Raw genomic sequence first — 10817 nt, 5'->3', positions numbered from 1 at the left:
GGGCAAAAGATTTCGATACTTCACCAAAGAAAAAATAGATTGTAAATAAGCATGGGAAAAGGAGCTCAGTATTATCAGTAATTAGAGAAATGCAAATTGAAACCACAAAGAGCTACTCCCACACACCTGTTAGAATGCCTGACCTCACCAGGACTGACCACCTCGAGCATCGACGGAATGTGGAGACAGGAGCCCCTGCGTACCACCGTCAGGATTGTAAAATGCTACAACCCCTTTCCAAACCAGTTTGCCAGTCTCTTAAAAAGTGAACAATACACCTGCAAGTGAGCCAGCATTCCACGCCTACCTATCTGCCCGAAGAAAGAGCATTTGTCCATACACAGGCTTGTATGCAAGGTTCTGTACCAGGTTTATGTGTAAAGGCGCCAAACTGGAAACAATGTAAAAGTGGGTCCCTAGGTGAGTGGATAAACCAGTTGTGGTATGTCCATACAGCAGAGGACCGCTCAGCAATAAAAAGATATGAATGATGGAGAAGTGCTGCATATACATGAATCTCAAAGTAATTCTGGTGAGTGAAAGAAGCCAGACCAAAAAAAAAAAAAAAAAGTACATACTGTATTATTTCAATTATATAAAACTGTAGAAAATGCAAACAAATCGGGGCACCTGGGTGGCTCAGTTTGTGAAGCGTCCAACTCTTGGTTTCAGCTCAGGTCATAAGATCAAGCCCCGAGTCGGGCTCTACACTCAGGGAGTCTGCTTGGGACTTTCTCTCCCTCTCCTTCTGCACCTCCCTCTCTCGCTCTCAAATAAATAAAATCTTTAAAAAAATGCAAAGTAATCTAAAGTTACAGAAAACAGATCAGTGGCTGCCTGGGAGTAACTTCTGGAATAATGGAAATGTTCATTATCTTGACTGTGGTGATAGCATCACAGACGTATGCATATGTCCAACTATCAATTTGTACCTTTTAAATAAAAGAAATGACTAATAAAAATATTTTAAAAATTCACATTGGTAAACCATGGGTCTCTAGGCGACTGTGCCTGTGGTGGGGAATTGCTGCGATCTTGGAAATCAAGAGGCCCGAAGTCTAGTCCCCACTTGGCCACAGACACCTTGTCCTGGAAGCAAGCCCCTGAATTTCCGGGATTTCTTCCCGTGTCCACCGCACAGAACAGCATTCCCTCCATCAGCCACCCCATGCAGGCGGCACAGCCCTGGAGAGCAGAGTGCTTGACGGCACGTGGCCTGTGCCTGGCCAGTGCTTCCAACAGGTGCTCAATAAGTGCTTGTTGACTGGGTTTAATTCCCAGCCAGGTGACCCGGGGCTCCAAGCTATAACAGCCGCAGCCCCTCCCTGGGCGGCCTCGCGGCATTGTTGTTCTGAGGTTTGGGGTTCAGGCTGAGTCACCGCACATGCCCCGGTCTCGTGCCTCGTGTGAGAATCGAGATTAGCTGTTTGTACTTTGCTTGGTTAACACGGTGATCTCCATGCCTAAGCCCGGGAGCCGCAAGGACGCAACTCTGCAGATAGGGAAGGGTGCCTCGGTCAAGGTTCCTGGAAGGACGGGCGTGAGCCCAGATCTCAGGGTTCTAAGTACTTGATTAACAATCCTCCGTATGTGGTTCACTTGAATGAAGAAAACACGCAGCGCATTGTAACGACTCCATAACCCAGGCTTCTTTGAATTCAGACTGTGCTGTTCTCAGCTTCACTAAGAGTGACTGAGCTGTTCTAGAAGCCCAGGCTTGGCCGCCACTTCCTTGCCCGAACCCCACAGTCCCAGAACTTGGGACCTCGGTGATGGTCTCATCACAGGCCTCATTTTACAGATGAGGACCCAGGAGGGGCGCTGGAGCCAGCCTTGTCCACGTGGGGTCTGGACAGCCCTGAGCTTCCGTGAGGCTAACAGCGCTCTTGGGCATCAGGAAAGGCTGGGGGAGGGGTCCTCGGGCTGGTCAATCGCACGGCTCGCGAGGTTTGGGCTCCAGTGGGCCACCCCCCAGGTGTGGGGCCACGTGTCTCCCAGGCAGGCCCTCACTGCCTGCTTGGTAGCCAGTCCACTAGAAAACCAGCCCACATGTCAGTTAATTGTCCAGCGAGTCCTGTGCGGCTCGGGGTGGGGGGGCAGTATTCATGGAACTCTTGGAGCCCACTGCGGGGGTGGGGGGGGCATTGTTTGCCCTGCCTGTTCAAAAAATCATGGATTTCAAAACTGAGAGGGACTTTGTCTTAGTCCCTGTCCCTGGTAGGAATCCCATGTTCAACGTTCCTACCCTTGTCATCAGGCCTCTGCTTGAATGCCTTCATTGACGGGCAACTCACCACCCCCAAACACAGCCCACTGCAGCATGGGCTCTGGAACCAGACAGCACAGCTTTCAATCCCGGTTCTGCCACTCGGGTAAGTTACTTAACTTCTCTGTCTCATTTTCCAATCTGAAAAATTGGGACAATCATAGCACTTGTATCTACGCCGTAGCATTGTTGAGAAGATTCAGTGTGTCCGTGGGCGGGGAGGGGGCTCCTTGGCTGAGATTCTGTATGTCTGGCTCTGCTCTCCTCTTTCCCCAAAGATGTTCTTCTGAGCCCAGGGTGACCCACAAGGGCTGGAGGTGGCCGCCCCCGCGGCAGCCCTGCACCCCACTGGCCGACCGAGTGGATGTGCAGAAGCCCCGGGTGCCCCCGCCCCTCCGGTGGGAGCAGTCTGAGGATGCTCCACACGTTTGTGCGACTCCGGGGGGCGATGCCTGCTGGTAGCTGCCTCCACGACACACCATTTCTTGGCTGCTTTCTTACTCGGGGCTCATTTCTCCCCTCCCTCCCAGCATTTTCTTCCCCTTTCCAAATGAAAGACTTGCCCTGGAACCCTTGACTCAGGCTCTGCTTCTGGGGGAGCCCACTAAGTCGGCTTGGAGAGTGCCGCTTGCAGTGGGCGGCCCCAAGTGTGTGCGTGTTCAGTGGGAGCGATGACGGCAGGCAGCTTCCCCCAGGGACATATCCTTCCCGCATGGGTCCCCAGCCTTCCTGCTCGGAGCTCGGCCCTCCGTCCTCACCTTCATATGGCCCCCATCCCATGGTCTTGTCCTAGACGCCTGCTTGGCACCTGGGTGAGGACGGGCTCAGACATCACACCCCCTTTGTCATTCAGGTCCAGGGGAACCTGCCATCTCAGCCACCTTCTGTCCCCAGAGTCTGTCCCAGGCCACGTCCTGGTGGAAAGGGAGCCCCACTGATGAATAATGTCTTTGCCATCATTCCCATCATCGGGACGGGAGCCTCAGAGTGAAAGTCTTTTCTTGGGGATACAGGGTCTGTACTAACACAGACCAGTGGGTGCCAGCACCCTGGTCCTGCCTCAGGGTCACCGACAGCAGGGAAGGACCCAAGTGCTTTGCTTTCTGAGAGGGGCAGGTCAGCACCATTGGCCAAGGTTGGAAACAGGTGTGAACAGGGCTCAGGGCTCCTGTCAATTTACCTGGCTTTGCAATTAGCCTGTTTGCTTCCCGTGAGGGGACAGAATGTGACCAACCATGAGAGTCCCAGGCCCCACTTGTTCCCCTGCTGTCCCTGATCCTATTCTCAGTCTAGAAAGTCTCCAAACACCTATGACTCCTAGACACATCCTCGTAATGATCCTTTCTTCCCCCGGTAATGCTTCTTACAAAAAACAACAACAGCAACAACTTATAAATTTGCCATATTTCCTCTCCTCCTCCTTCTTTGCTGAAATATTTAAGAGTTAATTACAGACATCATGACATTTCATCTTTAAAAAATAAAACCTTGTTGGGACGCCTGAGTGGCTCAGTCAGTTGGACGTCTGACTTGATTTCGGCTCAGGTCCTGATGTCAGGGTTGTGAGATCAAGCCCCACGTCAGGCTCTGCGCTGAGCATGGAATCTGCTTGGGATTCTCTCTCCCTCTCTCGCTGCCCATCCCCCTCCAAATAAACAAATAAATCTTTAAAAAAAAAAAAGCCTTGTTTTTATATAATACCTCTATTTCACATACGAAAATTCAAAAGGACTTAATGTCACCTAATAATGTCCTTCCCGGTCATTATTAAATATCTGTAATTGTGCCCAAAATATTTTTGTGTTTGCTCCTATCAGGCACCTGGAGTTGTTGTCAAACTTTTGGTTTACTTTTTTTTTCCCTTTTGTTTTTATTTTTGTATTCTTTTAACATGCATATCGTGTGAATTTGAACCCTCAAGCCAGCGGAGGACCGACCTGTGCTTCTGAATGCCCAAGGCTCATGTTTTCACCCCTCCTCCAATGTCTGAGACCTGGACCGTCAGGTTTCCTATTAGTGGGTGGACTTGCTTCCTGCTCTCCCTTTTGCTGAAGATCTTCTCTCCAGGGTCCCACTTTGGATAGGGGTCTCTATTCCAGGTTTCCCCCCTTGGCTGCAGAGCTGAGAGTAGGGAATCCTGGAGCTGCTGGGACCCACCCTGGGGGGAAGACTTACATGAGAACAAGACCAGCAGAGGGCAGAGCAGAGCTGAGGGACAATGAGCTCCGGGCTGACGATATGGTGTGAGCACTGGGATCAGCTGCGCTCAAAGCCAGACCTCACCTGAATTTTCCAGTTAGGTAAACCAATAGGCTTCCTTTGCTGCTAAAACCTGTTTGATCTGGATTTGCTGTCTCTGAAAACAAAGAGTCTTGAATAAAATAGTTCCTTAAAGAGCAAAGCAACTCAGAGCAGTACTTCAGTGTCAGCTAGAGATTTAGACTTCCTCTATTGGCTTGCCCTGTAGTGTTTTCGTTTTCAAAGAGAAGCTTGTTGACCATAGAGAGTTTTTTTTAAGGTTTTATTTATTTTAGAGAATGAGTGAGCAGAGAGCATGAGCAGGGGGAGGGGGTGGGGCAGAGGGAGAGGAAGAAGCAGACTCCCCGCCGAGCAGGGAGCCCAACACGGGGCTTGATCCTGGGACTCTTGGATCATGACCTGAGCTGAAGGCAGGTCCTTAACCGATTGAACCACCCAGATGCCCCTAGAGGATTTTTTTTTTTAACTCACAACCCTGAGATGAAGATCTGAGCTGAAATTAAGAGTCAGGCGCCCCCACCATAAACAATTTTTAATCTCTGATGGTGAACTTCTGACAAGAGCCCTACGAGGTCTGCTCAGGTAGGAAATGTAATAGAGAGATCACCGGCCTAAGAAACGGAAGACCTAGGTTCTAGATCTTGCTTTGCTGCTTCATACCCAAGACGCCTAGAGAAAGTTGCTTAATGTCCCTGCACCTCTGTTCCTCGTTCTTAAACATGCACCATATGGGTGCCATGCCTGTCTCGCGGGTGGGGATACCACGTCCTGAAGGATGAAGTGGGGCTCCCAGGTAGACCCGGGCTGGGCGGGCAGAGTGAGCAGAACATATGGCACCCTTGTTCTTGTGCGTGGGCAGTGGGCACTGCCTCCGATGCCCCTTCCACGAACATGGGGCCTTTTGTTCTTGACAAAGGCTAGTGGTCCCATCTAAATTTTCTTTCCCGGTCCAGGGCTCTGTTTGTCCGTCTCTGTCTGCTTCTAGGACGAGTGTGCATCAGGGGCGCCTGGCTGGCTTGGTCAGTAGAGCGTGCGACTCTTGATCTTGGGGTTGTGGGTTCGAGCCCCATGTTGGGTGTGGAGATTACTTAAAAATAAAATCTTTAAAAAAAGAAGAAGAGGGCTGTGCGTCAGCAGGCTTTTTTCATGTCTGCACTGAAGCAGAGGCCAACATTTGAGTGGCCCACCCTGGACCGGTGAGGGGTCCCTCTCCCCTCAGACGCCTCTGCCCACAGGCGTCAATTATGCTGCCAGGCGCGGGGCGAGGGACTCTGGAGTAGGGCCCGAGGGGGCATGTAACACGAATTCGGAAGGTGCTCAGGTCCCAGCACCCAAAAATTCAGCCCAGGGGTCTCCTTTGGGGAGGCTGCTGGGCTGCACCTCAATGTCCCCTCTTCTTCTTGCGGACTTGTTCCCTAGGCCAGCCCCAGGGGTCGGAAGGGCCAGCAAGAAAGTGGCTGGAGCCCAGGACTTGGAGTTGAGTTCCCACTTGTCCACTAAGCCGCTGTGTGTCAGAGCACACTCTCTGGTCCCAGTGTCCAAACCAGGCCCTCCAAGCCTCCCTGGTTGCTTCCGAGGTGCAAACAAAGATGTGTTGTGTCCCCATCGGAGAGTGTGTGTTTGCAAAGAGCAGAATGGAGGCCCCACGGAAGCCTGTGGGGAATTTCTGGGGAAGTCAAGGGCAGGAGTCCAGCCGTCACCAGCAGCTCATTGCCCACGACCCTCAGCCACGCTGACCCTCCCTCCCTCTGCACCGCAGCTGTCCCTGGAAGGACCCCGTGTCTGCAACCCCAGCGTCCCCTTGTGGGAGGCCCAGGGTCACCCGTGTGGGCTGCCTCTGTATGGCCGGGGCCCTCAGATGTCAGGGGGGCTCCAGAGGGGCATCGGAATGGCCAGCCTGTCCCTTTCAGCTGGGGGAGGCAGGCGCCTGGTGACAAGAGGGTGGACAGGAAGAGCTGAGCATCTGTCAGGTGTGAGGGTGCTTTGATATTCAGAAAGCAGGTGGGGGAGACCGGAGGCACCACAGCCCCGGGCAATCCGACGCCCGCCTTCTGAGTGAGAAGGACAGCAGTTCAGGGACACGCGCTGTGCTGGTCGTCGCTGATATGCCTGTAACTTACCCGAAACCTTTACGGCGTCCGCGTACCTCAGTTTACCAATGTGAAAAATGGGAGGGAAAATCTCCAAGGGGGCCCGCCATTCCCGCAGCGGCCACTGGGGGGCAGCACCTCCTCTGCAAACAGCCCGCCCGCTCGGCCCCCTCAGCCATCTTCCGCAAAACCTTGGCTTTCCTTAGTTTTCACAAAATGGCACCAACACAGAAGGCCTTGTGGAAAATTCTGGCACGGCTGCGAGACGCCCGCTGAGAGCGCCCTGGGACAGCTAGCAGGCTGTGTCTGAGGGATGCTGTGTTCCCCACGACCGCTCTGGGGCACCTTGAGGGCACAGAACCCATAATGGAACAACTGGGGTTCAGGGCCCACCAGGGGGGTCTTCCCGCTTCTGCCCCCAGACAGGCCCCCTCGGACCCCAAGGGGGCGGCTGCCCGTGACTTTCTTCCACTGACAGCGTGAAGCTGGTTTTGTGGCTCTTTGAGGGACGAAGTCTCTGTGCTGCCCCTGGGGTAGGATGTGCCCTTGAAGCTTCTGCCGCTGCTGGGAAAGAACGTAATGGAAACAAAATCGACCCCAGCAATTTACTTTAAAAAGTGTTCACAAGGACACTCTGAGGGAAACAACATCAGCCTGAAATTAATATTGCCTGAAGCCTTTTAAGATTTTTCCTTGGGTGTTTTCGTTTTTAAACTAAATTCAGCCAGATTCCTAGTGTGTGTCATACTGAAGAGCTGGAATCATACCTTAGCAGTAACACAATCAGACAATAACATTTATAGTTTCCAGAGAAGCTGTAAAAATGTCCGTGGATGGTTGCAAACTTTCGTTTTCAACCTTTCAATACGATTAGAATATAAGGGACTACAGGAAAGTGGAAAAGTTGGTCATGCTAGACGATTCCAGATTTTTCCTTCTTTCTTTTGTTGTGTTATATTTTTTTCTCATTATGGAGGTAATGTTCATTCATGAGGCAGGAAAATGTCATACGCTAACCCACCCAAGAAGATTCTATGATTTAAATCCTTGGTGTGGAAACTTCCAGATCTCTTTGTACACCCACACGAATGTCATGCCAGCCTGGTCTTCAGATGAATTCTTTAGGGTTAGACATTTACAAAATTCCCAACTTCTTTTTTTTTTTTTTTAAGATTTTATTTATTATTCGACAGAGACAGAGACAGCCAGCGAGAGAGGGAACACAAGCAGGGGGAGTGGGAGAGGAAGAAGCAGGCTCATAGCAGAGGAGCCTGATGTGGGGCTCGATCCCAGAACGTTGGGATCACGCCCTGAGCCGAAGGCAGACACTTAACTGCTGTGCCACCCAGGCGCCCCCAAATTCCCAACTTCTTGCTGCTTCAAAACTGAGCAAGCCTAATGGGCTAAAATGTACTAAGAGGTTTAAAAACTTTAATAGAAAAATAATAATAATAAAAATGAAAACTTTAATAGAAGAATTTTACCTGCAAGTGTTCAGGGTAGCCAGTCCCTTCCAGGATCACTTCCTGGTGGCTTTGTCTCTCCCTCTCATTTCTGCTGCCTCCAAGGGGTCTCCATCAGGCCCAAGACCTCCACTCCCCCAGCAGCCCCTGGAAGGCCCTGGACGGTGAGGAGCCCAAAGTTCCCTGCTGGCCTGGTGGGCAGGTTGGCCAGGCCGGGTAGCTGTGGACACCTCCCTGAAAGGACAATTCCTGCCACCCCACCTGCCCCGGCCTCCCCGCCTTTTCCAGCTCCTGCCCTTCCCGCTGCTGTGCCGGAAAGCTCTGTCCCCACAGCCCTACAACACTCACGTGGCGGTACCGCGTGCCCCCACCTCCCGCCGCCCACCGTGACTTCCCAGAGTGTGGCGCCTTGCCTGGTAGGGCCTCCAGGAACACTGTCGCGTAAATGAGTTTCTGGTCAGACCCGCGGCTTCCTGGCTAGAGCCTCCTTTCCAGAAAACAGCCCTCCTCGAGCTCCCTCCCAAGCCCTCGGGCCTCGGTGAGAAGCCACACTCATTGCTGGTGAGGGCCCGTGAACTGGAAATCCTGGCGTCAACTTTGGTCTCCTCACCATGCCCCATGTTTTACAGGTATCACAAAGCTGCTTCCCGAGTGTGTGTTCCCGTTGACAGTCCTACCAGCGGGGAAGGAAGGTGGTCCCTTGTCCTCAGCAGTTCTTGGTATTGTCAGACTTTGGGACGTTTGTGCCCGGCTGGGGGTGAGAAACGGCACTTTGTCATGGTTTTTGTTTTCATTACCTTAATCACTAGTGAGAGTGAGCCTTTCCATGAGTTCGTTGCCATTCCCAGCTCCTCCCCTGTAGGTTGCTTGTCCCGGTTTGTGATTCTTCTCGTAGGTTGCTAGTCCTTTCCTTGCTGCTTTGCAGGAATTTTTTCTGTGGCCGGGATGCATTCGGCCCACTGTCCCTGAGCACCTTCAGGGCACCTACGCTTCTCAGGTGCTTGGAATTTCTTGGGAAGGACAGTCCTCATGGAGCCTTTGTCTTCCCAGTGAGCACCTGTTCTCTCCCCTGCATTTTCCAAAAACTGCCCATAGCTACAGGCTTAATTAGATTCAGGCTCAAAAAAAAAAAATCTCTTTTGCAGCTTGTCTTCATTGGCACTGCTCTGTACTCCAAGAGGCACAGAATGTCACCTTATTTCCTGCCGAGTGATGTTAACACTGCCGAGTATCTCCAGAGGTGACCGGCCCAACCCGTCTGTTGTACTAAGACCGTCTCAGCCTTCAGCCTGCAGGAGCCGATGAGGGTCAGCACCTGCGTCCACCACTCCGCTGCGGTTGCGAACGATTCCTTTTGAATTTACTGGCCGGAATTGCTCCAAGAAGAATTTCCATTCACCACCTGTAGTGGGTTGAATGGTGGCCCCCCCCCCTTAAAAGATACATCCACCCAGAAACTGTAAATGTGACCTTATTTGAGAAAAAGGATCTTTGCAGATGCAATTAAGGATTTTTTAATTTAATTAGGGATTCTGAGATGAGACCATCCTGGATAGTCGGGTGGGCCCTAAAGCCGATGACAAACACCGTAAGAGACAGAAAGAGGGACGCAGACACAGAGAGAAGAGGACAAGGTGATGCGAAGGCAGAGACAGAGGTGGGAGGCATGCAGCCTCGAGCAAGAAGGGCCTGGAGGCAGCACAGTTGGCAGAAGCGGGGAAGGGCTCTCTCATAGAGGCCTGGGGGCACCTTGGCCCGGCCAACATCTTGATTTCGGATTTATCGTTTCCAGAACTGTGGGGAAAAAAAAAATACATTTCTGTTCTTTAAGCCAGGCAGTTTGTGGTCATTGGCTACAATAGCCCAGGAACCACTGTGAGATTTCTCCGAAATACAATTTGGATGGAAAAGGCAGGACAAACACTTGCTTCTTCCCCTCTGTTTGTCAATTTACAGAATAATAAATGGTTCCCCCAGCAACCTCCAAAGTTGACCGATGAGTTTTCTTTCATTGTGTTAGTACCATATGAGCTCAGGTATTTTCTATATATTTGATAGGTTTTGATCCATTGAGTTTGACTCTTTCTCTGATATTTTTTTCGACGCTTAGTTTGTCCCAAGAGCCCGTTCCAGATGGCCCCTGTGTCTTTTGGGCATGACTCCAGTAATCTTAGGTAAATTTCTTGTTTTCTGAGCCTAAAAAGATATCCCAGACCCATCCTGTCTTCCTTGCCCCAGATCTGGACTCGGCATCTCTCCAGGGAGCCCTGGTTCCCCACTGTAGGAAAGAGAAACCACTGTCTGGGCACAAGGCATCCATTGCTGCTGCTCATGGTTGTTTCCGTGAGCAGAAGTATAGAGGCTATAAAATACATGCCCCTTAGAAAAAGAATTTATCAACTCATGCTGATATTTCCAATTCGAATTTAGGATTACAGGGTTTTTACTTAGCTTTCTTGATTTTATATTTGGATCTCTGTTTTATCATCCTGAAAATCTTGTTACTGGGGGCATAAACGTAATTACGTCCATATAGTAACATGAAGCAATTACACACACGTGCACACACACAGCTTCCAAATAGCAATGCTAGTACTAACCAGACACTGACAAGATTCCTGAGTACTGTTTGGGTTTCTTTGCAGCTCTTCTTGTCCTTCGGACACACCTACCCCACTAGGTGTGATAGTAAAAGCACCATGTTTAACGACAACTTGGCTAGGGCACCTGGCTGGTTCA

This window comes from Ursus arctos, unplaced genomic scaffold, assembly GCF_023065955.2.
Source record: "Ursus arctos isolate Adak ecotype North America unplaced genomic scaffold, UrsArc2.0 scaffold_32, whole genome shotgun sequence".
NCBI lineage: Eukaryota > Metazoa > Chordata > Mammalia > Carnivora > Ursidae > Ursus > Ursus arctos.
The sequence above is the reverse complement of the archived record's forward strand: the minus strand, read 5'-3'. Positions refer to the sequence as shown.